Source organism: Diaphorina citri, unplaced genomic scaffold, assembly GCF_000475195.1.
Source record: "Diaphorina citri unplaced genomic scaffold, Diaci psyllid genome assembly version 1.1 scaffold1246, whole genome shotgun sequence".
Classification (NCBI taxonomy): domain Eukaryota; kingdom Metazoa; phylum Arthropoda; class Insecta; order Hemiptera; family Psyllidae; genus Diaphorina; species Diaphorina citri.
In genome coordinates, this window is record NW_007378675.1 from 64,158 (window position 1) to 69,630 (window position 5,473).

The following is a 5,473-nucleotide window of genomic DNA, read 5'->3' on the forward strand; positions in this document are numbered from 1 at the left end:
ACAGTGAAGTGAAGATTGACTAAGACAGAAACATAGAAGACACTTCACTTCACGTATGAAGAGAAATTAAAAACTTGCGCAAGTTTTTGAGTAAATTACGATTCGTGTCTCTGCGAGTTTACATAAAGTTAATTCTAATGCAAACTACACTTGAGTTGGAAAAAGCTCTCTTTATAACACAAGTAGGTAGATCTTGCTTATGCCTACAAACACACAAGACATTTTTAATTTTTCTACAGGGTTCTTGTGTGTTTCAATTTAAGAAATTCTTGTGAAAAAAAAAACTACCTATACCTAGTTGGTATTAGGTAACAGTACCTAGGTATTTAAAAAAAAATAGAACAAAAAATAATGAAATTAGTTTTCGCAGTTTAGCGTTGATACACTTCGATAGAGTTGAGTAGGTAGAGGTACCTACCTCTTAGGTACAACAAAATGTATATTGTCCACTAATTACTTATGTTGCATATTGCATACTCAAACAAATTGACGGCATTTATACAAATTTCACCAGAAAATCTCGCACTATTATTGAAGTATCTTTGATACCTAGACCGTTTACGTAGTAGGGACTAAGGATGCATATTGCATAGGTTCCTAATGATACGTCGCAAGTGTGGCTGGTATCTTAGCGGGTAACATAACAATCTAGACATCTCACTACTTCTTCCTGATTCCGACTAAGACCTTGTTCTTGAAAAAAAAATAGACTGGAAAAATGGGAAAAGTCAGGGAATTTGTTTTTTTTTTTTTTTTTTGGGTAAACCCCCTTTTAAAATTTTTTTTTTTTTTTTTTTTTTTTTTTACCACGAGCCCAACTCATTCAGCCAGCATTGGAAGGTAGCGTGCTTGCCTTGTAAGCGCTAGGTCGTGGGTTTGATTCCCACCATAGACAAACCTTATTCCATCTGGGCTTGGAGGTTACTCAGAGGAGCCTGTATAACACAAGATATATTCCTGTGCTTACCTGAAGATTTTCATGTAAGGAAGAGAAAAGTTTCGCACTTGTATAAATTAAAAGTTACTTTATTTTTATTTGGGATTAGGATTTTAACATTTGAAATAAACTACAAACTTTGTCTCTCACAATTTCTTTATGTCTTCTCTCTTCAGTTGAAATTTCTTCTTGCTTCATGTCTAGAAATAGAAACACGATTTCATTAAATTTCAAAGTCAATGAGCAATATTTTTATTGAATGAAGTAAGGCCTTTTTGAAGATTATGATGCGTAGGTAGGTACTTCTTATTTATTGGTTGGCAACTTATTTCAACATTATTAGGTATTATGTCTTTCTGAAGAGCATAGGTACCACCAGGAAGGTAGGTAGAGGTGCCTCTAGGAAATAGAAGAAATACCTACAGTTCCGTACTTACTTAATAATAATAGAAATAGAAACACGATTTCATTAAATTTCAAAGTCAATGAGCAATATTTTTATTGAATGAAGTAAGGCCTTTTTGAAGATTATGATACGTAGTAGGTAGGTAGGTACTTCTTATTTATTGGTTGGCAACTTATTTCAACATTATTAGGTATAATGTCTTTCTGAAGAGTATAGGTACCATCAGGAAGGTAGGTACAGGTGCCTCTAGGAAATAGAAGAAATACCTAGGTACAGTCCCGTACTTACTTAATAATAAAGGAAGGACGGGCTGTTATCTTACTAAATAAAATGAAAGAAATAGGTATCAGCGCAAAGCAGACGCGATCTTGCGTACATTGCCTCCTGAGAGAACATTATGTTAAGCAACGTTGAACATGGTGTGGGTACCTTGATGGATGTATTAAGGTAGTTCGTAGCTACAGACGATCAAACACACAAGTCCGTAGTGGTCACTGCTCACGTTTTGCATGCTGAAGACCTGGGATAGATTTCTGGTGAAGATTTTGTTTCAAATGATGAATATTGCGGCCCACTTAGCCTTGTGAGGAAAATGAGTTGCAGTATGGTGGACGAACAAAAAAAAAAAAAAAAAAAATGTTTGGCGAGCAAAGCGGTAGGTACGAGCTGCAAGCTTGTGTAAGAAAATTTACAGTTTTCAATTAATTTTTGTTCTTTTTAGCGTGGAAGCAATAAAGTACCATGAATTATTAATCACATCTTCTCGCCATTACACCTTTAGCTTGTTCTCACTTCTCTAGGGCGAGATTTTTTTCGTACAACTTTCTATATCTTTCCCTTTTACTATACGTAGGTATTTTACATCCTCTTCCTCTTGCCTCTCTATTTACCTTGGATTTTCCTCTATTTCTTTACCTCCCACTCCCTTTACCTTTCCACTCTCTTTATCCTCACTCCACTCTCTCTCTCTCTTTTTTTTATCTACGCTCAAATTCAAAGTTTGAGGTAGTTTCCACCATTCAGGAGCATGTCACTGGCCTAGCAAGCAGATGATCCGGGTTCGATGTTGATCTGATTGTTTATTTTTTTTTTCCTTCTACTCTTTCAAGCATGATTTCTATTTTTGCGTGATGAGTGTGCTGCATTAGCTGGCCTCGCCTATAATGGTGTGACTATCGAACCAGTTGTTCGTGAAGCTGGTCCTAATGGAGGTGCTTTGATAACTGATATCAAAGTCAATGGTATTTGGGAATCTGGAAAGGCTGCGTTTTTTGATAATCGCGTAATCAACGCTGACGCTCCTTCCTACGAATCCCAAGAGTGGACAACTACTTCTAAAGCTCATGCCACGGAGAAACATACTAAATATGACAGGGCGGTTGAAGATATTCGGGGCTCTTTTTCTCCACTTCCAGCCCCCCCCCCCCCCCCTAGAACTGTTCAACACGGGTAGTCCGATTTTGAAACTGGCAAACCTCTTCACAAGTATCTATAGTATCTATCTTCACATGTATCACATGTATCAAACATCTTCACAAGTATATAGTAAATAGTATGGTCCCTCAATTTTGGGTCCGATTGGTGACAAGGAAACTTTGTAGTGACCTAGCATGTAGAATGTTCTGGTTCAATACCTGACGGGGTCGAAATTTTATAGTCAGGGGTTAGGGTGCACTCAGAACTAATATCTGATTGGTCAAGACTCGTCTCTCCAACAATAGCGATTTAAATACGTGAGACCATAAAGCAAATTGTAAACTGCAAAGTAGCTACGTGCTAAGTCCTCAGTATTATTCAAGGACTGAAGAGGTGATGTAGGGTCGAAGTGATAACACTTCTAATTTTCCCTCTGAAGAGGCAGTTAGTTTTCGACTTCCATGGAAATCTTCTTAAAATATCCTTCTCTTCTCCTTCCTCATCATTTTTCTTTTACTCTTCTGTTCTACTTTAGTGCCTATACAATTCCTAAGCACATTTCCTACTAACTCAAGTGTCTTCTCTACTCATTCGAACATACCTATTTTCTACTCTTGCTTGCTGTTTTTGTTCTGAACCGTTTTTTTCTCTTCTAAATTAAAAACGGAGTACTTAGTTAACTGTTAACTTCCTCTATCTCCGAACTTGTGTCTCGTGTGCCATTTAACTTGCAAAGATTCTTATCCTACTGACTGGTGTAGTTGTAAAATATGAAATAAATTGGAATCGTTGCTAAATGGAACTGTTTTTTTTTTTTCCTTTTTTTTTCATTCCAAATGACTGCAGAGATGTTCTCAGAAGCATGTTGACTCTACTATATTGCTACATATAACTATCTTCATGTTGACTGTGCTATCTATATCTTCAGGACTTCAGCACTAAACTAAACAGCTTTTCCTTTTCACGACGTTAGTACTTATCTCTATTAATTATCTACTGAATAGAAGTGAACAAACGGAGTGAGTTCTGTGTTTCAACTCCACGTTTTTACTTTCCTTATCCTATAGGAAGGAAAGTAATGTAATCGGGTCAAATTTTCGATGGTCAGTTTTTAGTGCCAAAACACGTTTTGAGTTCTCCAGAGCCTAAATACAAAGTTTCAGCCATTGGTCCGTGTGTCTGTCTGTCCTTCCGTCTGTATGCCTGTCCTTCTGTCTGTCTGTCTGTAAACAAAATATCTCGACAACGGTAAGAGCTAGAGAAATGAAGTTTGGTATGTAACTATCAAGTGTGACAAGGATGCGACACGAAACTTTTGGTTAAGATCGGTGCAACTCTGGGCGGCATTTTGATCGCTTTTTGGCGGTTTTCAGCTATACCGACTAAACGGTTAGAGATATTGTAAAAGTTAGGGTAGAAGATTACCCAAGTAAGCATCATTCAATAGGTTAAGGAAAGTCGTGTGATGTTCACACCAGATTTTTTGCATTTAGTTTGTTTGTAAATCTCATTGTCTGTTTGTTCCACGATAACTCTGGGACGGTTTGTCCGATTCTGGTAAAATTTGCCATCCAACAAGCTTGACACAGGAAATTCGCTCATTAAGTGAACTGACGGGGCCTTCGGGGTACGGGTACCGGAGCTTTCCCTAGTCTAAGAGTTAACTGAACGACTAATAACCTCATTAATGTAGCACGTTAACAGAACATCTCAGTTTATTAAATGGAGTTGGAACATAACACCTAAAGTTCTAAAAAGCCTCTAAAAGTTTGAGAGAGAGAGAGAGAGAGAAAAAGAAGGAGAGAGAGATTTTTGGCACAGGAAAGCATAACAAATTCAGTTTCATATTTCATTGGCTGTTGTAGTTTCTCTCTCTCTATTTTGCTGTGGTAGTCAAATGTTTCAGTTCGATGTAATTGAGAGACTCCTAAAAAGGTCTGACCCTTGGACCCTTCTAAAAAGTAACGATTTAAAAATAGCTAAATAAAATAGTTTAAAAAGAATAAAACAATTTTAATGAAATTTGGCAAAAATGTTCAACACATTAAAGGACATTTCAAAATGCTGGTACGAAATTACAAATATTTAGATTCTCCATAAAAAGAACCAAAGTTCGAGATTTGAACCACAATAAAATCACCAAGTAAACATTGTGTGATACACTGTGAGAATTTCTCTCACTGGTCTCTCACACTTTAGATTTTTTAAAAACAGACTCCAAGTTTTGCTTTTTTTCTTTGTTTGTATGGAAAAGTGTTTGGTATGTACTTATAGGTATGTATGTTTTCCTTTTAAGAAAATTATCATGCCCTGCAAACACTTTCATATCTGTTTCTTTCTTTTTTCAACTTGATACTTCGACCTCTATTTTTCTCTCCTTTCTTCTTCTACTTGCTCATCCTCTTTCTCTTTCTCTCCTTTCTTCCATCTTTTCCTCCTCCTCCTCCTCCTCCTCCTCCTCCTCCTTTTTCTTCATCCTTCACCTCCTTCGTCTTTGTTTTTCTTATTTTCCCTCTTTCTCAATAAATTTCTCCATCAGCCATGTCGAGAGTGAGTTTTCCTTTTTTCTTTTCCATTTTCCAATATCCAACGAGCACAAACTTTTGATGAAGTAATTTTAAACCTTATAGAAACAAGAACTTGAGGTTAGAGTTGTAGTTGTGAGTACTAGGTGGGTATATGAGGGCAGGGCTGACCTTAGGTATCAGGGCGGG